This window comes from Acomys russatus, chromosome 2 (assembly GCF_903995435.1).
Source record: "Acomys russatus chromosome 2, mAcoRus1.1, whole genome shotgun sequence".
Lineage (NCBI taxonomy): Eukaryota > Metazoa > Chordata > Mammalia > Rodentia > Muridae > Acomys > Acomys russatus.
The window spans coordinates 26,278,864-26,300,952 of NC_067138.1; the positions used below are offsets into that span (position 1 = coordinate 26,278,864).

The following is a 22,089-nucleotide window of genomic DNA, read 5'->3' on the forward strand; positions in this document are numbered from 1 at the left end:
ACATGGAGAAGGGGGAGGGGAGAGCAGGAGACTGCCTCTGGCATGAACTCTGGTGCCAGCAATTTGATCACTGCCCCTTGACGGAAAGACCCTGTGGGAGCACAGAGGAAGGGGATGGAGGTTATCCAGATGAGACCTGACAGGCTGTGTTCAGGCAGTGGGGGAGCAGGACAGTTAGGCAACACACTCACACACATGAAAAGAAAAAAAAAAAACCACAAATCTTCAAAAGGAGGTAGGGCATGGGCTGGAGGAACAACTCAGCAGTCAAAGTCAAGAGGGTTTAATGCTCTTACAGGGGACCTGAGCTTGGTTCCTAGCACCACGTGGCCGCCCGCAGCCACCTGAAATGCTAGTTCTAGGGGATCTTTTGCTCTCTTCTGGCTTCTGAAGGCACCCAGCATGCGTATGCTACATACACACACATGAAAATGAAACACTCATACATATAAAATAAACAAAAATTACTATTTATGAAAAAAGAAAAAGGAAAGGAAACGATGAACGGATTAATGCCTTTCTGTGTCATTCCGGTTGTCCAGTCATTGTGACAGAACACCTTGAAGAAAGGAATTACTTGTTTGGTTCGTGGTTTCAGACATTCCAGTCTGTGATCCTTTGCTCTGATGATTGTGGCTGTGGTCCTTTGCTCCGATGATTGTGGCCACGATAAGCTTAGTGGAGCATCACGGCTGCGTGAACAAGCCGTGGAGGAGGTTGTTGACTTCGAGGTAGCAGGAAAGAAGGAGTGAGACAGAAAGGCTGTAACAGGATAGAGCCACTTAGGCCATGCCCCCAGTGACCCACCCTCAGGTAGGCTCCCATCTTAAACTTTCTAGAAAGTCCCCAAATAGCTATCAAGCTGGGGAGGAAGCCTTCAAAAGATGAACCTTTTTGTTTATTTTTCTTTATTTTCAAGACAGGATTTCTCTGTGTAGCCTTGACTTTCCTGGTCTCGCTTTGTAGACCAGGCTGGCCTCGAACTCACAGCAACCTGCCTGCCTGCCTCTGCCTCCCAAGTGCTGGGATTAAAGGCATGCACCACCACCATCGATGAACCTTTTAGTGAGCTACTTCCTCTTCAAACTGTATCATTTTCTTTTACATGCTAAGGACCTACCTCATTGTTAGTGTGCTCACAGTTCCCTACTATGGCAACAATTTGACCTTTCACGGGCACCTTTGGCAAATCACCCACTGTACCAGCACCATGTCTCTGCAGCACAGTGCCAAAAGCAGGCATGGCGGCCTCTTCTCCCTTTCCTTCAGCAGAACACCAGTGAAAACTTCCTTTGGCTTTAGTCATACAATTCTGCCAGGGACAAGTACGGGAACATCCTAACAAAACTGCAGAGTTAGGCCTAGAGTTAACTTTTCAAAAGATAATTCAGGCGAAGAAAGCCAAGTAAGTATACTTACTACATAGACAATTTTCTTTTTAAAATACACATTAAAAAATGTAAGCTTTAATTTTGTGATTCTTGAAAATAGTATGTGTGTGGATCTTGAACCATTTAGGTTATTTTTTGTGTTGTCAAATTTTCAGTGGAAGAGGCTGCACTTCTGACAATAGCCAAAAGGTTGGGAAGTACAAAAAAAGCATGGCTGATTTTGTAACAGAGACCCCATGAGTTACATAGTTAAATGCATCTCAGCTAGCAAAGCCAGACTGAGCTGGGCAATTACACTAGAAAGGGTCAGGGCTGCCAGCTTTCCATGCTTTAATTACCCAGAGAAGACATAACTTTCCCTTAGGTCTAGTTTTTGAGTTGTCATATTATCTCTCTTCAGTACAATGGCAAAGAACCGTGTGTACGTTGATGCCAGCTTTCTTTGGCATCTGCCACTGTGTCCCCCTGCTGCCTGTAGGACATTGTTTCAAGGACAAGAAAACAGTGACTCCTTGGGTCCTGGTCACTGATAACTGAGTTTGGCAACCGGAGAGCCTTCACCTGCCTTTAGACTTGAGGCTCTGATTATTGCTTTCTTGTGTTGTTATTATTTCTTGCTTATTGAGTTATCTGCAGAGAACTCTGAGTGTGTCCTAGATTGGATTTTAATGAGAAAAACAAAATCATAGGGAAGGGAGTGGGCCCACCCTCAGGGCTTTAGGGGAAACACTTGCTCTTCCCATCTGTTAGCTTCAGTGCCATGTACCTCACATCTCCGTCGTGTTTTACTCAAACAAGATTTAGGGAGGCTATGTTAATGGATGAACCTGTGTGAGTGAATTCTTCCAGAGCATTGATATGTCCAGTGTAGCTCCCAGCATTTAATGCTTGCTTCAGCAGTCTTTGTGGGTACACCATTTCAGCAGTGGGAGCTAGTAGGGAGACTTGAGTTAATCGTGTGAAAACGTATTCACAGCACAGTCTATGAGTTCATACCGTCTATTTCTGTCTCTCCTCCCTCCTTCCTTTCCTGCCTTTCCCCTCCTCTTCTCTCCTTTCTCCTTTCTCCACATCTCTATTTTCCTGTTCTCTGTTTCTTCCCCATCTGTGTTTTTTTTTTTTTTTGGTCCACCCTTCCTTCCTTCCTTCTTTTCTCCTCTTACCTTTCTTCTGCCCCATACCTGCCTCTGTTTCCTCTCTCTCCACCTATTTCCCTCTCCTTTTCCTTCCCTGCTGTTAAAACCTAGAGCACCCACTGCTTAGGCCACAGTCACCTACAGCTGTATCTCTCTCCTTCTAACTGATTTTGTATATAGGACTCAGGCTAACAGAGTTCACCCTATCAGGGGCTACTGGTAGCACACTCCATATGATGGATACACATTAATTTAAGGGACCCCCTCCTCCCCACTTATGGCGTACTCTCAGTTTATAAATTTCTTCCTATAAACGCCAAACCTCCTTCCCTCCCATTGTCATACAGAAATCAGAGACAGACTGAGCAACACTGGCTCTGAGCTTGTTCTGCGAACTCATCAATCACATCTAAACCTTTCCCCTCACTCGGCCACATGAGCCTGAACTTTCCTCAGAGCCCCTACCATGCTGCTGTCTGTGTGTCTGTCTATGGTGCTGATTACTCGTATAATGAAACCTCTAACCCAAGAGGACAGTCTGCCTCAGTGTCTTCCTTGAACTCCTAACCTGAAACCTTTCACCCCCCTTCCTTCTCCTATTTCCTTCTTCTTTCATTCTTTCTTTTTTGTGTTTAGGGTGTTTTTGAGCCAGGTCATGCTTTGTAGCACATGCTGCTGCCCTGGAGCTTTTGTTCCTCATGACTGCTGAGGGCTGGGTGCTCTCCCATGCCTTTTTCATCTCAAGTTTGTTTTAGGTGCTGTATTTCTATCTTCATTCTCCCATTCCTTCCTCGTGTCCTAGAGTATAGAGTCCTTGTGTTGAATGCACTTCATGGTCCCTAGTCTAAGGCCATGTCCAACCTGCTGGAGCTGCTCTCTTCCACAGCACTCAGTCGCCCTAACAAATTTTCTCTTTTGTTGGAGATTGTATGTTCTATGCACACACTGTTCTATACCTTTCTAATTTTTCCTGGAAACAATGAGAAAGCTGGGTGTGGTAGTGCATGCATGCAAGGGAAAGGCAATAGGATCAAGAGTCTGAGTCCATGCTTGGCTACACGGTGAGCTTCAGCCTGGGTTACAAGGGACCTTGTCTAAAACCCTGAGTCAATCAATTAATCAAGCAAACGAGAAGTGAGGTTTGCTGGTTCTTGTTTTTAATCCCAGTACTCAGGAAGCTGAGTTTAGAGGAACATCATAAATCCAAGGCCAGCTTGAGCTAGAAAGTGAGATCTTGCTTCAAGAAACAAAACATAAATGATGATGATGAAGAAGAGGAAGAAGAAGAGGAAGAAGAAGAAGAAGAAGAAGAAGAAGAAGAAGAAGAAGAAGAAGAAGAAGAAGAAGGAGAAGAAGAAGGAGAAGAAGAAGAAGAAGAAGAAGAAGAAGAAAAGCAACAACAACAACAGTAGCAGCAGCAGCAATAGTAGGAGCAGGAGCAGCAGCAGCAAGAAAAAACAAGAGGCAGGTCTTCCGTGGGAGGAACTCTCATGCTGCTGAAAAAAAAAAAACATTACTGAAAAGATGGGGTATTGGTGCATATTTAGCCCAAAAGTCTGAGGGAGGAAAATTGAAAAGGTCCAGATCCACATGGGCAACTGCAATACCTAACTCAAAAAAAATTTTTTTTTGTTTTGTTTTTAGAGACAGGGTTTCTCTGTGTAGCCTTGGCCATCCTGGACTTACTTTGTAGACCAGGCTGGCCTCGAACTTACCGCGATCCGCCTGCCTCTGCCTCCCGAGTGCTGGGATTAAAGGCATGCGCCACCATTAACCTATACAAGATTAAGCAAGTCAAAATGCCAGTATGGACTGGACAGGGACTCACAAGGTCCCACCCTATATCAGGAACTATCGACAGTTGATGGTTCCTGGGGGAAGAAGGAGTAACTTTTCTTTGTGGGTATTGTTCACTAATAGGTTACTGATGTCCAGTGGATGGCCTCAGACCCATGTGATAGGCACAGCAATGACTGGACTCAGTGAGTCATTTATGAAAATGAAGAGGACATGAATTTGGGATGGGGATACATTGAGTGAGGTGCTCTGAGGGAGTGGAGGAGGGGAGTAGGGTGGATCTAATCAAAATACCTTATAGAGATTTATGAATTTCTCAGAGGAAAAAAAGTAAAAAATCTTATGTAAAAATTGGAATAAAATACACACTAAAGAAGGCAAGAGCACCTAATACAGTAGTAGAGAACTCGCCTCTAAACTGGGCTCAATCCTCGTCACAGAAATCCAGAACCCTTCAGAGCACCAGGCTTGCAAATGCTCACTTGCTATTGGAAATGCCAGTTTTGTTCATGTATCTGTGTAGTGAGAGATGATCATAGGTCTCATGAGAGAGCATTAGCACTCTGCTCTTCAAAGTAGCTTACATGCTTTTTGGCAGAATATCTTGATCTGGGATCAGAGAGAACCATGGATGTAGTTTCCTAGCAACGTGCTTTCAATTATAATGAGGTTAAGTAACTTTGCCCAGAATCTACACTGTATCAAGAACTGACACCTGGCCAGGATTAACCAAAATCCATTAACTTGGAAAGCCCTGTAAGTTAGGCTTGTCTTCTTAGGTGTAAACAAGTATGCTTTAAAATCTAAATGATAGTGAGGTTTAGAGCCTTGGCTGTATTTGAAATCCTCTCTGGTAAATTGTGTGGGCTTTTTTCCCTCGCATCATGTTCCATCTGCTTGTGTTAACTCCCTCTGCACACATATTTACTGAATGATGAGTCTTGTGCTAAATATCTCTGACTTGTCCTAGCATAGTGGGGGAGTGCCTATGAGGCCCTGGGTTCTATCTCCGGCACCACAGAACAGACAAGCAAACAATCAATCACTTACAAAACCAAGCACAGAAAGATGCCTAAAGCTTAGTTATGACAAGGACAGCAGGAAGGCAAGAGGACAGGCAGAATGGGAGTGTTCTTGCAGACAGTCTTGATCACACTGTCTGCATGGAAGAGAAAGGTTCTCCCTTCTCTCCAAGCAGCTGCCTATAAGAGAATAAGAGGCCTAAAAGATTTTTTAAAAAATTGTTTAAACCCCGATATAGACAGACCCAGAGAGTAAGTGGAGAGTGCATTTCCTCCTGAGCTAACATGTTCCCTAACAGACCACCTGGACGGCATCAGTGCCATGTATGACCTCAGAACCACAATTGGCCTCTATGCATATTTGGGGGTCACAAAGTTCTTTGAAGAAACAGATGTAAAAGGTAGGAAAAGTAGACTTGAAAAAGTAATGAGATAAGTTAAGCTCACAGTTGCAAGAAGGAAGCCCCACCAGAGATAGAGATAGCATTACCTGATAGCAACTGACCCACCCCACCAGAGATGAGATTACTAAGAAAACAGAGCAAAGTGGTCAACAAAGAGAAGAAAGTTAAGCCATGGGTGGTCTTGGCGCCTTTTTCTGTAGCCTGTTACCTTTTGGACATTAGACGCCCTTATGTTACTCAAGCAATAGATGATCACCAAACTAGGAGTCTCCCCTGCTTAGGGGGCATTGGGAGGAAAGGGAGTTATAAAAGGTCACCAAATCAAAGCCCAGCGGTCCTTTCTTGATATTATTGATTTGGTGTCGGTTGTGATCCAGCTCAAGCTGAAACATTAAAGATTCCTCTTGTGTTTCCAGTGGTTTTGAGTCTTTCTGGTTCTTTTTGAGGGATCTCAAGATCTGGCGCAACATCTGGCACAACATCAGCCTGAGGTGTTTCCGTGTGTCTAAGGAGAGTGGCTTCCAGCTTGACTTTTTCTCTGCCAACCCCAGTAGCAGTTCCCTGTGTGAGAATGAAGAGAGGACAATACAACACCATTTGAGACATGAAATTAGGGCCATCACTTGATATTTATTTATTTATTTATTTATTTATTTTTTATTAATTTATTCTTGTTACATCTCAATGGTTATCCCATCCCTTGCATCCTCCCATTCCTCCCCCCCCCATTTTCCCATTATTCCCCTCCCCTATGACTGTTCCTGAGGGGGATTACGTCCTCCTGTATATTCTCATAGGGTATCAAGTCTCTTCTTGGCTACTTGCTGTCCTTCCTCTGAGTGCCACCAGGTCTCCCCCTCCAGGGGACATGGTCAAATGTGAGGCACCAGAGTACGTGAGAAAGTCATATCACACTCTCCACTCAACTGTGGAGAATATTCTGACCATTGGCTAGATCTGGGAAGGGGTTTAAAGTTTACCTCCTGCATTGTCCTTGGCTGGTGCCTTAGTTTGAGCGGGACCCCTGGGATAATTTTTTAATGTCACCAGTTAAGGAATAATGTTGACCTTTTTTTAGTATTGCAGGGGATAGAAGTCATATTATGGAAAACCATGAGACCAGTCACTAAACCACATGCCTAGATGACATCCTTTTTTCTCCTCTTCCTTCTTTTCTTCTTCTGCTTGAAGCACAATCTCACTATAAAAACCTGCCCGGCATAGAATTTTCTATGTATACCAGGGTGGCCTGCCTGGAACCCACCTGTCTCTGCCTCCTGAGTGCTGAAATTAGAGACACCTGACACCACAGCCAGCTTGACTACTTAACAATTGGAAAACTTAGAGAAACTGAAATAATATAGATGTAATGTGTGTGTGTGTGTTTTTTAAATTCTTCCTTGCTGAATATATCAGTTTGGGCTCAAATTTTGTTTTCTTGCCTTGTTCTCTTACATGCTGGGATTACAGATTTGTACCAACATGTTTAGCTCCCAAAGATAAGAGTAGTTTATTTTAATAAGCAGCATGATGTATTGCGTATAAATTATATACAACATAAAAATACATAAAATTTTTTTCTGTATTTCAAAAAGTCTACTTTTCTCCAGTACTAGGGGATGGAAGCCTGGGCCTTATGCTAACTGCCTTCTTGCATCCCATGCTTCTACTTATTATCTTTGAGACATGAAAAATGATGTACAAAACAAGTTTCTTTTTAATTAACTGAATTTATTTATATACTGTGTGTCTGTGTATGGGCAATTGAAGCCAGAAGACAACTTATAGAAGTCTGAGCTGCCCTTCCACCGTGTGGGACCCAGAGACCAAATTAAAATTCAGGTCTTCATGCTTGGTGGTGAGTGGCTTTACCTATTGAACCACTTAGCCAGCCTCCATTTTTTAAATCAGGGTGGCATGTAGCTCAGACTGGCTTCAAACTGAACACGTAGTGAAGAACGTGCTTTATTTCCAGATTGTCTTTCCCCATCTTTCAAGTTTTGGGATTACAGGAGTAAATTAACCATCCATTATTGCATATTTCTTAGGATAAATTCAACCCCTGACACACAAATGCACAGTCTCTAAATGTAGGCTCTCATACACAGTTTCTTGAATTTTGATGAGGCTTCTATAAGTTAGCTTAGATGCATATGTTTGTAGTCTAAAACATTAAATTCATGAACATATTATGTTCTTCATTTACTTTGGATCAATTTAAATATTCTATAAACTGGGGACATAGTGCAGTGGTAGAATGCTTACTTATAAACAAGATCTTTGAATTATTCCCAATAACACCAAATATAAGGTAAAGTCACATATAACTTATGATTACACAGATATATAATGATCTCCATAGTTTGAAAATATTTTGTTCAATTTATTTTTAATTACATAACTTAAAAGTGTTTCTCTGTTTTTGTTTTTTGTTTGTTTGTTTGTTTGTTTGTTTGTTTGTTTTTTAGACAGGGTTTCTCTGTGTAGCCTTGACTGTCCTGGACTCACTTTTGTAGCCCAGGCTGGGCTTGAACAGAGAACAATCCACCTGCCTCTGCCTCCCAAGTGCTGGGATTAAAGGCATGCATCACCACCACCTGGCCTAATTTAAAAGTTTTAATGATAATTAAAATTTTAGTTTTAAGTTGCTTTGCCAATATGCAATAATAAACAAGTACTATAAAATTTATATAAGGATGAGGAGCTGTCTCAGTGGATAATGGCACCAACATCAGGACCTATATTTGAATCCCAGCATCATATAAAAGCCTGGTGTGGTGGCACACATCTGTAAAACCAAAGCTGGGTTTAGAGACAGGCAGACCCCAGCAGCTAGATGGCTAGTCATCTACCCAGAATGGAAAGCTTTAGGTTCAATGAGAGATTGTTTTAAAAAATAAGGTGGTGATTTTTTTCCAGGGAAGCAGTGGCCACACCTCTCTGGACCCCAGAAAAATTCCCACCAGCCAATGCATAGTCATCACACTTCTCTAAGAACCAGAGAGGGCAACAGAAACCAAGGAACAAAACACCCACTGAACAAAGACAAGATCAGCACCTAGAATTACAATCTTCCCAATGATAGGTGTCTAGACACCAGCTTAAAAGCACAGACATGAACAGATGAGACAATATGTCTCTACTAGAGCTCAGCAAACCAACCAGAGCAGGCCCTGTGTATTCTATCATAGCTGAAGCACAAGAAAAAGAGCTTAAAACTGCCATTTTGAGTATGATAGAGGACCTTGAAGAGAAAACAAATAAGACCCTTAAAGAAATCTATGAAAACACAAACAGTGGAAAAAATGAATAAGATCATTCAAGACCTAAAAGTGGAAATAGAAACAATAATGAAAAGCCAAATAGAGGAAAATCTGGGGGGAAAAAAGGTTTAGGAACTGAAACAGGAAACTCAGAGGAAAGACTCACTAGCAGAATACAGGAGATGGAAAAGAGAATATGAGGCATGTAAGACATGATAGATGAAATAGATTCATTGGTCAATAAAGGTTAAATCTAAAAAACAAAAACAAACAACAACAAAAAACCTCTTGGCTCAAAACATCCAGGAAATCTGAGACACCGTGAGAATAACAAATCCAAGAATAATAGGGAAAGAGGAAGTAGAAGAAACCCACAACAGAGGTCCAGAAAATACTTTGAACAAAACCATAGAAGAAAATCTTCCCACCATAATGAAGGAAATGTCTATAAAGGTACAAGAAGCATACATAAGAGTAAATAGATTAAACCAGAGTAGCAAGTCCCTTAGGGACATAATAATCAATACTAAATGTACAGAACAAAGAAAGGATATTAAAAGCTGCAAGAAAGAAGACCAAGTAGCATACAAAGGCAGATCTGCTAGAATTATCACTGACTTCTCAGTAGAGACTCTATAATTTTGTTTGTTTGTTTTTTGAGACAGAATTTCTTTGTGTGGCCTTGGGTCTTGGCTATCCTGGACTCACTGTGTAGACTGGGCTGTCCTCAAACTCACAGTGATCCCCCTGCCTCTGCCTCTAAGGTGCTGGGATTAAAGGCATGAGCCACCATGCCTAGTTTAATGGAGACTCTAAAAGCCAGAATGGCCTGGAAAGATGTTCTTCAGACTCTAAGAGACCACAAATGCCATGCCAGATTACTATACCCAGTGGAGTAGTCACAATAGATGAAGAAAATATGACATTGCATGATAATACCAAATTTAAGCAATATATAACCACAAATTCAGCCCTATGTAAGGAGGTAGGAGGTAAACACCAATCCAAAGAGGTTAGTTAACTACATCAAAAAATAAAACAAAAATATACATAGAATGAATAATCTCAGACTAGCAAAATCCAAAGAAGACAAATACACACACACACACACACACACACACACACACACACACACACACACACACACGCGCACGCACATGCACACAAATATGCTCAACAAAAACAACAATATCATCATCATCAACAACAACACAACAGGAATCAACACTCATTGGTCATTGATAACCCTAACACCAATGGTCTAAATTCCCTAATAAAAAGACAGACCAACAGATTGGATGGAACAACAGGACCTATCCTTTAGCTACATCTAAGAAACCACCTTAAAGGTAGGTTGTGGCTGTGGTGGTGGCAGCAGCAGCAGTATACACCTTTAATCTCAGTACTGGGGAGGCACAGGCAGGCAGATATCTGTGAGTTCAAGGCTAGCCTGGTCTACAAAGTGAGTCCAGGACAGCCAGGGCTATTACACAGAGAAACCTTGCCTTGAATAAGAAAGAAAGAAAGAAAGAAAGAAAGAAAGAAAGAAAGAAAGAAAGAAAGACACTTTAACATAAAAAATAGACATGACCTTATGGTAAAGTGTTAGAAAATAATATTCCAAGCAAATAGACCTTTTAATGTAGCCATTTCTATACCTGACAAAATAGACTTCAAATCAGAAGAGATAGAGAAAGACACTACATACACATCAAAGGGAAAATTCGCCAAGAGGACACTTCAATTCTTACCATTTATGCCCCAAACACAAGGCCCTGCAAGTTTGTAAAGAAACACTACTACTGCTTAAATCACATATTGACTCTCACACACTAATAGTGAGGGACTTCAGTACCTCACTCTTGCCATAGATACGTCATCTAGGCAAAAATTAAACAATGAAATGCTGGAACTAATTGATGGTATGAACCAAATGGGACATTTTACCCAAAGGCAGAATATACCTTCTTCTCTGTACCTTATTGAACTTTCTCTAAAATTGACCATATATTTGTACACAAAGCATGTTTCAACAGATACATGACAATGAAACAACACTCTGCATCCTATATGACCATCATGGATTAAAGCTGGATACCATCAACAACAGAAAGCTTACAAACTCATGGAAACTAAACAATTCTCTATTAAATAAAAAAATGGGTCAAGGCAGAAATTAAGAAAGAAGATACTTTCTAGAATTGAGTGAAAATGAATACATAGCATATTCAAACTTAACGGGACACAATGAAGATTGTTCTAAGAGGTGAGTTCATAGCAGATTTCATGCTATTCACTCAATGGGACACCAGAAAGCTCTAGAACAAAAGAAAACCACACCCAAGAGGAGTAGACAGCAAGAAATAAGTAAATTCAAGACTGAAATCAATAAAATTAAAAAAAATATATAAAGAATCAATGATTCTTTCTTTGAGGAAAAATCAATAAGATTGACAAGCCCATATTCAATTTAAATAAAAGTCATAGACTTTTAAAACAACAAAATCAGGAAGAAAAGAGGGGGGCATCACAATAGACACTGAAGAAATATGCAGAATCATCAGGACATACTTTATTTATTTACTCTTTTTTTTGGAGACAGGGTTTCTTTGTGTATCCTTGGCTATTCTGGACTCACTTTGTAGACCAGGCTGGCTTCAAACTCAAAGCGATTCACCTGCCTCTGCCTCCTGAGTACTGGTATTAAAGGCATGCGTCACCACGCCCAGCAGGGCATACTTTAAAAACCTGTCTTCTCTTGGCATGGTGGCATACACCTGTAATCCCAGCACACAGGGAGGCAGAGTCAGGCAGATAGCTGAGTTGGAGGCCTGCCTGGTCTCCAATATGAATCCAGGACAGCCAAGGTTACATAGAGAAAACCTATCTCAAAAAGCAAAGAACAAAAACCAAACCAAACCAAACCCAACAACCAAACAAACCAAACAAAACCCAAAGAAATACCAAAACTCAAGCAAACAAACAAAAACCAAAAAGCCTGCCCGCTACCACATTGAAAACAATTTTATAAAAATATGGATACTTTTTTAAAAAGTGCCAATTCCTAAAGTTAAGTCAGACCAGATAAGCAATTTAAATAGACTTATAACTCCAGTGAAATAGAAGCAGTCCTTAAAAGTCTCCCACCAATACTTTTCAAATTATTTCACAAAGTAGAAAAACAGAAGGAACACTACCCAATTTTTTTATGAGGTTACAGTTACCCTCAAACCCAAACCACATAAAAACTTAACAAAGGAAGAGAATTACAAATTAATATCCCTTATGAAAATAGATGTGAACATTCTCAATAAAATACTTGTAAACCAAATACAAGAACACATCAATAACATCATCTACCATAATAAAGTATGCATCATTCCAGAGATACAGGCATGTTTCAATATATGTAAATTGATAAATGTAATTCACCATATAAACAAACTGAAAGACCAAAACCACATGATCAACTTATTAGATGCAGAAAAAATTTTTGACAAAATCCAACATCCCTTCATGCAAAGGTCCTGGAGTGATTAGGCATGCAAGAGACCTATCTAATTATAATAAAGGCAATTTACATCAAGCCGATAGTTGATATCACATTAAATAAAGAGAAACTCAAAGTAATTCCACTAAAACAGGAACAAGGTAAGGTTGTTTACTCTTTCCATATTTATTTAATATAGTACTTGAAATCTTAGAGCAATAAACCCACTGAAGGATATCAAAGGGATACAAATTGGAAAGAAAGAAGTCAAAATATCATTAATTTCAGATGATATAGTAGTATACATAAGTGGCCCTAAAATTCCACTGGGAAACTGCTATAGCTGATAAATACTTTCAATAAAGTAGCTGGATCAAAATTAACTCACAGAAGTCAGTAGCCCTCTCGTATACAAATGACAAACTGACTGTGAAAGAACTTAGAGAAACAATTCCTTTCACAGTAGCCTCAAAAATAAAATGTCTTGGCATAATACTAACCAAGCAAGTGAAAGACTTCTATAATAAAAATTTAAGACACAAAAGAAGGAATTTGAAGAAGATATCAGAAGATGGAAAGTTCTTCCTTGCTCATAGTTTGGTAGGATTAATATAGTAAAAATGCCCATTCTACCAAAAGCAATCTACAGACTCTATGTAATCGCCATCAAAATTCTGTAATAATTCTGTACAGATCTCAAAAGGACAATTTTCAACTTCACATGGAAACACAAAAACCAAAGATAGATTAAGCCATTCTGAATACTAAAATAACATCTGGAGGTATCACCATCTCAGATTTCAAGTTGTACTATAAAGCTATAATATTAAAATCAACATCATGGAAATAAACAATCAAATAAACCAGACATGTCAACTTATGGACACAAATAGAAGACACAGGAATAATTCCACACACAGACACCTGCTTTTTTGAACAAGAGGCAGAAACACACTGGAAAAAGTAAGCACACGTCAGTAAATGGTGTTGGCCAAACCAGATGTCAGCATATAGAAGAATCCAAATAGATCCATATCTATGACCCAGCACAAAACTCAAGTCCAAGTGGACAAAAACCTCAACATAAAACCAGCTACACCAAACCTGATAGAAGAGAAAGTGGGGAATAGCTTTAACTCATTGACACAATAAAAGACTTTCTGAATAGAACACCATTAACAGAGGCACTAAGATCAAGAATTATTAACTGGGACCTCGTGAAAGAAAAGTTTCTGCACAGCAAAGGGCACAGTCATTCAGACAAAGCAGTATACAGAGTGGGAAAAGTTTTGTTTTTTTTTAAAACCAACTATACATCCAATAGAGGGCTAATATTGAAAATTTATAGAGAACTCAAGAAACTAGTTATTTGTTTTTGTTTTTCAAGACAAGGTTTCTCTGTATAGCCTTGGCTGTCCTAGACTAACATTGTAGATTAGGCTGGCTTCAAACTCACAGAGCTCCATTTGCCTCTGCCTCCCAGAGAAGAAACTAGATATTAAGAAAAAAAATCTAATTAAATAAAATGGGGTACATGTCTAAACAGAGAATTATTAATAGAGAAAACAAAAGGCTTTGAAACACTTAAAAATGTTCAGCATCCTTAACCATCAGTGAAATGCAAATCAAAACTACTTTGAGATTTCATTTTACAGCTGTCAAAATGGCCAAGATGAACAAAACAAGTGACAGCTCATGATGGTGAGAACGTGGAATAAGAGGAACACTCATCCACTGGTGGTACAAACGTCAACTTGTACAGCCACTATGGAAACCTGTTCCTTAGAAAGATGGGTATTAGCTTGAAGAGTATTGGTATTAGCTCCTTTTTTTTTGTATAGATTTTTAAAAAATTTTATTAATTTATTCATATTACATCTCAATTGTTAGCCCTTCCCCTGTTTCCTCCCATTCTTCCCTCCCTCCCATTTCTCTCCTTCTCCCCTCCCCTATGTCTGTGACTGAGGGAGACCTCCTCCCCCTATATATGCTCTTAGAATATCAAGTCTCTTCTTGGTAACTTGCTATCCTTCCTCTGAGTGCCACCAGGTCTCCCCATCCAGGGGACATGGTCAGAAAAGGGGCACCAGGGTTCGTGTGAGAGTCAGACCTCACTCTCCACTCAACGGTGGAGAATATCATGTTCGTCGGCTAGGTCTTGGTAGGGGTTCGAAGTTTACTGCCTATATTCTCCTTGGCTGGTGCCTTAGTTTGAGGAGGACCCCAGGATCCCGATCTGCCTGTCACAAAGTTCTTCTTGTAGGTTTCCAGGACCCTGTGGGTCCTACTATTTCCCCATTCTTCCATGCTACTCTTGCCTAAAGTCTCAATCGGATGTCCTCTCCTCTGACTCACTTTCTTGGTAAGTAAAGATTTTCATGGTACGTATCCCTTGGACTAGTGTTTTGATATAAGTGAGTATATACCGTTTGTCTCTTTTTGCTTCTGGGTGAACTCACTCATTATGATAATTTCTAGATCAATCCATTTGTCCACAAATTTCGGGAATTCCTCGTTTTTGATAGCTGAGTAGTAGTATTCCATCGTGTAAATATACCACAGTTTCTTAGTCCATTCTTCTACTGAGGGACACTTAGGCTGTTTCCATGTTCTGGCTATTATGTATAAAGTAGCTATGAACATGGTTGAGCATATGTCCCTGTTATGTGGTAGGGCATTTTATGGGTATATTCCAAGGAGTGGGATGGCTGGGTCTTGAGGAAGCCCTATTCCCATTTTTCTGAGAAAGTACCAGATAGCTTTCCAAAGTGATTGTACTAGTTTGCATTCCCACCAGCCATGAAGGAGTGTTCCTCTCTCTCCACATCCTCACCAACATGTGTTGTCATTGGAGTTTTTGATCTTAGCCATTCTGATGGGTGTAAGATGGAATCTCAGTGTCATTTTGATTTGCATTTCTCTGATGACTAACGAGGACGAGAATTTCTTTAAGTGTTTCTCGGCCATTTGATATTCCTCTGTTGAGAATTCTCTGTTACGTTCCAAGCCCCATTTCACAATTGGGTTGTTTGGTTTTGTGGTGTTTAATTTCTTGAGTTCTTTATATATTTTGGACATTAAACCTTTGTCAGATGAAGGGTTGGTGAAGATCTTTTCCCATTCTGTAGGCTGTTGCTTTGTTCTCTTGACAGTGTCTCCTGCCTTACAGAAGCTTCTCAGCCTCATGAGGTCCCATTTATTATTTGTTGACATTAAGGCCTGGGCTGTTGGTGTACTGTTCAGGAAGTTGTTTCCTGTGCCTATGTGTCCCAGGCTCTTCCCCACTTTTTTCTCTAACTGAATTAATGTCTCTGGTTTTAAGTTGAGGTCTTTAATCCACTTGGACTTGAGTTTTGTGCATGGTGACAAATGAGGGTCTAATTGCATTTTTCTACATGTAGACATCCAGTTAGCTCTTCTTTGAAGGTCTGGTAGAATTCTGCACTGAAACTCCGGTGCCCCATATTTCACCATGTCCCCTCAGTCAGGAGGCCCAGTGGCACTCTGGGGAAGGATAGCAGGCTACCAAAAAGAGACTTTACACCCTATGAGCATATACAGGGGGAGGAGGTCCCACTCAGTCACAGTCATAGGGGAGGGGAGTAAGGGGAAAATGGGAGGGAGGGAGGAATGGGAGGATAGAAGGGATGGGATAACAATTGAGATGTAATATGAATGGATTAATAAATAAATTAATTAAAAAAAAGAAAGATGGATATTGACTTACCTCAGGATGATGTTGGGATAATCTGATGTATTTTGATGCTAATTACTGCTTGCTGTCTGACCCATGTTTTGCTTAATAAAAAGCCATCTCACTTGGCCAGGGCAGGAGATAGGTGGGGCCAAGGGAGAGAGAAGAATTCTGAGAAGAAGAAAGAAAGGAGAAACCTGAAGTGAAGAGAGGAAGGCCCCCATGGGCTAACTGAAGGAGAAGCATATGGGCGGTATGGATGGAGAATCTGGCCCAGATGAAGAACATGAACAAGTATAAGGGATTATAGATGGGAGGTAGCTTGATAAAAGTTATTAAAAAACAGATTTCCTGGGTTTGAGACAGGGATCCCATGCCTGAGGCCCCACTATGGAAAGTAGTTTAAAGGATTGATATCTGTCCTGCCCCAGGTTAACTAAGGCTATTTTAAAATATAACAAGTGTCTGTGCCTTAATTGATTGCTAGCTGGGCCTACTGATAATATATGCAATTTTAAAAACAATAGGAATGAGTATTGATATCTCACTTTTGGGTATATACCCAAAGGACATTTTATTCTGCTATAAAGACATTTGCTCAACCATGTTCATTATTGCTCTATTCATAGTAGCCAGAAATCAGAGTCAACCTAGATGTTCCTCAACAGAAGAATGGGTAAAAAAAAAAAAAAAAAAAAAAAAAAAAAATGTGTACATTTACACAATGGAGCATTACTCAGCCATTAAAAAAAAAAAAAAAAAAAAAAAGACATCATGAATTTGCAGCAAATGGATGGAACTAGGAAATGTCATCCTGAGTGAGGTATCTGAGACCCATTCAGATAATTATGGTATGTATTCTCTTATATGTGGATATTAGCTGTTAAAAACCAATAATGTCCAAGCTACAATCTATAGAACCACAGAGGATAGGAATACAGTAAAGGACTAGAGGGAACAGATGGATTTCATTAGGAAAAGGGAAATATAATAGATAATTAATTGTGGACAGGGGAGATGAAACAGGAGGACCAATTTGGGAGAGAGAAGGGAAGGAGTATTGAGGCAGGGAATATGGCAAGAGACAATTAAAATTAAGGGGCATTTGAGGGATAGTATGGAAACAATGCACTAGAAGCTCCCTAAAACATACAGGAAGAAGGCAATCTAAATAGAATCACACAATAAAGGGGGTGGAGGGAGTCACAGTCTCAATTGGACATCTCTTGTCACCAAAGGAAGTGTCCAATACTAAGATTGGGTTACATTTAATTGAGTGGTTGCCCAAAGGATTCCCATGGGAATCTTCAAACCACCCAGGCTGCTGCCAAGACAATGGGTTTCTGTCCACAAGCTGACGGCAAGGTCCCATAGCTGAAAACACTTACACACCTCTTTGAACATGGCGAAGTTGAATGGTGCCTACATCAGGTTTCACCTCTGTGCCCCTGTGTCTTTGGAAAGAAATGTACTCTGCATGCTACCAAAAGAGAAATGAGAACACAAACCCAGCCACAAACCCTTTGATCTACAATGGTGTAATGCCTGCAAGGTATGATAGGGCAATGGTGACACAAAGCTTGTGTGAGTAACAAACCAATGACTTATTGTATTTAAGGCTCACTGCACAAAAAGGAAGCCACACGCAATGCTACTTGGTTGACCAAGAACCAGAAAGTAGATAGTTCAGGGACCTAGGGGGAAAAAAAAAACAAATAATATTGTCTGAAAAAAAGTAGTGGCAAAATGACTCCTGATGATATTCTGCTATACTCATAGATCAGTGCTGTGTGCAGACATCCTGAGAGAAGCTTCCTCCTGTAGGAGACGGGAACAATTATGAAGACCTACACAGAGACTGAGAGACCTGGGAACACTCAGCGCTAATAAACAGGATGTCTTCATCAAATCCCTCTCTACAGAGCTTAGGTTATCCCACAGAAGAGGAGGTGGAAAGAGTGTGGGAGCTAGAGGGAATGGAGGACACCAAGAAAAAAAAAAAAGGCCTCTAAATCAATATGAGCAAGACTGTAACAACATACACAGGTCTTGTGTGGGTATGCACCAAGTCCTTTGTGTATCTACAATAGCTTCCAGTTTAGTGTGTTTATGAGATTCCTGCGTGTGCAAATGAGTGGGTCTCTGACTCTCGTCTCTTTTTCTTAGGTTGCTTTCCTACTGTTGGTTTGCTTTGTCCCATTTCAGTATGATAATTTCTTTTATCATATTATATTTTATTTTCTTACATTTTAACATTGTCTCCTAGAGGCCTCTTCTTTTCTAACGAGAGATCCTGATGGAAGGAGAGGTGAGGGAGGGGACTGGGGGGAATAAAGGGAGGGGAAACTATAATCAGGGTATATTATGTGAGAAAAGAATTGATTTTCAATAAGAAGGAAAAATATAAAAAAATATTAAGATGAAGCACGACACAGGAAGACACCCACTGCCCATGTTTGGCCTCCACACATGCTCACACAGGTGAGTGTGCCCATGTATGCACATGTACATACAGGTGAGTGTTATTACATACACATGAACACTCAGGTGAGTGTATCAATATATACACATCCACACACTCCTATCTCATATAAACAGATATAATAAATTATATTTCTGTTATATATTATGTATTAAATATTATGTAATACAATGTTACATTATATTACACAACATAAATTTTATATACAACACTTGCTAAGTGCATGCATTGCACTTATTTACTTGCTTTCTAATTTAAATTATGTGCATTAATTTAAATGCACATAGTAAGTGTATTTAAATTACAGTATATTACAGAAGTAATTTACTTTGCTAATTTCTTTCATTAATTATAGAAGTTTCTGTAAAATTCTTGCAGATTTCTTATCCAGGTAATCATGAGACCAGTAAATAATATAATAATGGTATTTACATTCTTTTTCATTTTATCTCATGGCAAGTAGATAATAGTTCTTTCATTTTATAAAATTTTATTTTATATTCTTACCAGTGTTTTGTCATTTTGTAAAAATATTTAAGTGTTTAAGATAAAAATACTTAGAATTTATTTTTGTACAGTTTGGAAATGAGGACCCAGACTTTACCTTTTTCTGAGTTAAGCATCTCACTTTGTCACTTTGATCACCACACCGTACTGATTATGCTTTTCATTTATCTTAGCCGCTCCATTGCCTTGTTAGTTCTTACAAAGCTTACTGTTACTGAGACTTCCAGTGTGGCTTCAGCAGTTTAGTCTTTACAGTTTTCTGGACAGCTGATCCGGCCCAGCAGGAAGCATGCAAGCTTGCTGACTGAGGCTTGAGCCCGAAAACCCACAGTGTGAGAAGAGAAACAGCTCCTGAAAGTTGGAGTAATCTCTTAGGAGGTTTTAAAAAATTAACCCGAAGTTAGGAGTGAAACCAACGCCTGGCTGGAGCAGCAGCTGTGGAGATCTCTGGCTGGTATCAAGTGCACCTGTCCACAAGCATGGGGAATTATTTTTGCAAACCTCTTCGAGGGTCTTTTTGGCAAAAAAGAAATGTGCATTCTCATGGTGGGCCTGGATGCCGCAGGGAAGGCAACAATTCTATACAAACTGAAGCTGGGGCAAATTGTGACCACCATCCCCACCCTCAGTTTCAACGTGGAGACTGTTGAACACAAGAACATCAGCTTCACCATGTCGGATGTGGGCGGCCAGGACAAGAACTGGCCGCTGTGCCACCACTGCTTCCAGAACACGCAAGGCTTGATCTTCGTAGCGGACAGCAATGAGAGAGCCGGCAACCGAGGCCCATGAAGAGCTCTTGAGGATGCTCGCTGAAGATGAGCTCCTGGATGCTGTTCTCTTGGTGTCTGCCAACAAGCCGGAGCTCCCCAATGCAGTGAAAGCAGCCGAAGCTGGGGCTGCACTCTCTACGCCACAGGAACTGGTACTTTCAAGCCACTTGTGTCACCAGCGGGGATGGGCTTTATGAAGGACTAGACTAGCTGTCCAATCAGGTCCTGAACCAGACCTCTCTGTCCCCCTTACTTTCTTTTTCCGCCCTCTGCTTTCCTCTCCCGTGGCAAACGTGCGACTCTGTGGTCCTGAGTGCCAGATGCTGTCTTCATGGGTTGGTCACAGTGTGCATCACACCATGCTGTACATATGCTGACACAGCCTATAGCTAGTTTTTTTTTTTAATGTAAATAGTTTTTGTTTCCACTGAGGCAGTTTCTGGTAGTCCTATGCAATATTACTTAGTACTTTTTTTTTTTTTTAACTGTAAAAAGAGAATAAACTTGCTGACAGTACTGGTGTAGGGGCATCTGGCCTCAGGTAGCCATTAGGCTGTAGATGTGTCGGGATCAATTTAGCAGCTGGTTTTTATACCAAAACTCAGTGCATTTAAAAAAAAATAGTTAAAAATTCAGGACAAGAACACTTGAACACATAGAACGGAGCTTGTGCCTACTCTGTCAGATCACCTGTTTCCCTGTGGGAATAGGAGAGAAGGTGAGAAACAAACCACCATCTGCTATGTGGTCACAGTGGTCACCTGCATTCCATAGCATTGTGTTTGTACTTGTGCTCACATGGTCACCTAGGCGTGGGCTGGGCGCCATTGTGGGATGCAGGGCCCGGCTTGTACTTGGTGTGTGGCCGGGCCAGATGGCAGCCTGCATACCCAGCTTACTCTTGGGTCCACTTGGACACGCTGGCAGGAGGCCTGGGTCTCATCAGCAAGAGTACGTGCAAGCTGGGAGGGTCGGTCCACTACATCCTGGACCATCCCCATCTCCATGAGTAAAGAAGCTTGCAAGGGTTTGATTGGCCACTGAAAGATGACCTCTCCTTTTTTTTTTTTTTTTTTTTTTTTGTATTTTGAAAAACACTGAAGAAGCTGGAGCTGTTAACTTTATTTTGGGGGAAATCCCAGAACTTTATTTGGTGTTGTGGAACCTCTTATTGCTTTCACTACACAATCAGTAACCAACTTTTTGTATACTTGTTTTCAGTTTTCATTTTGACACACACTGTAACTATAGCTATTAGAATAAAGTTGCTTAACTATTTAAAAAAAACTAACTGAAAAACTATGTGTAGTAATCCCGTCACTTGGAGGGTAGAGGCAGGAGAATCACAAATTCAAGGTCATCTTTGGCTAAGTAATGAGCTTCTGGCAAGCCTGTGCTGTAGGAGCCTCTGTCTTAACATTTCTAAGGCTCTGAGTTCAATTCTCACAAAATACAGGTGTGTGCCTGTAATCTCACGATTTGGGGTAAAGGCAGGAGGAACGGAAGTTTAACGTCATCCTGACCTACACAGTGAATTAGACACTAGGCTGAACTGTGTGAGACCCTGTTTCAAAAACAAACAAGCAAAAAGCAATTGTTGGAAATTTAACCCAATGCACCTATTTGTCTTTGATGCTTTTGATTTTATCGTTATTAAATCACTCATCATGGAAAACTTTTAACTTTTCAGGTTAACAATGGAGCAGGATGATTCTGTTATCTGTTATGTGTTATCTGTTACTTACTTTGTGTATGCTGAAATGGAATTCTGGGTTCTGCACATGCTATGCGAGTACCACCAGCTCCACCCTAACCAAGCAGAGAGTCCCGATTCTGTCCATAAGGATATATAGCCAATTAGCAGAGTATTGGCATCTAACAGTTTGCATATGAGGTGTGTACTTTCAGGGCTTTGATTGGCTTCTTTAAAATAAGCTGCAGCCACATAGCTTCTTGACAGCAATGGAATTAGAAGTCTCATTCAAAAGTTAAGTGATGGGATTGCAGCGATGACTCAGGAGTTAGGAGCATGTACAACTTAGCAGAGGACTTGAGTTTGGTTTCCAGCACCCATGTCAAATGGCTCACAATTTCCTCTAACTCCAGTTCCAGGGGATTTGATGCCCTCTT

At 40.5% G+C, this 22,089-nt stretch overlaps 1 protein-coding gene and 1 pseudogene across 2 annotated transcripts in view; one reads left to right on the forward strand and one right to left on the reverse strand.

Annotated features, from left to right (window-relative positions):
• Positions 1–22,089, reverse strand: part of Rb1cc1 (RB1 inducible coiled-coil 1) — a 543,496-nt gene that overhangs the window by 148,669 nt on the left and 372,738 nt on the right. The window lies entirely within an intron of this gene.
• On the forward strand, positions 627–20,352 carry LOC127206211 (ADP-ribosylation factor 1-like; annotated as a pseudogene).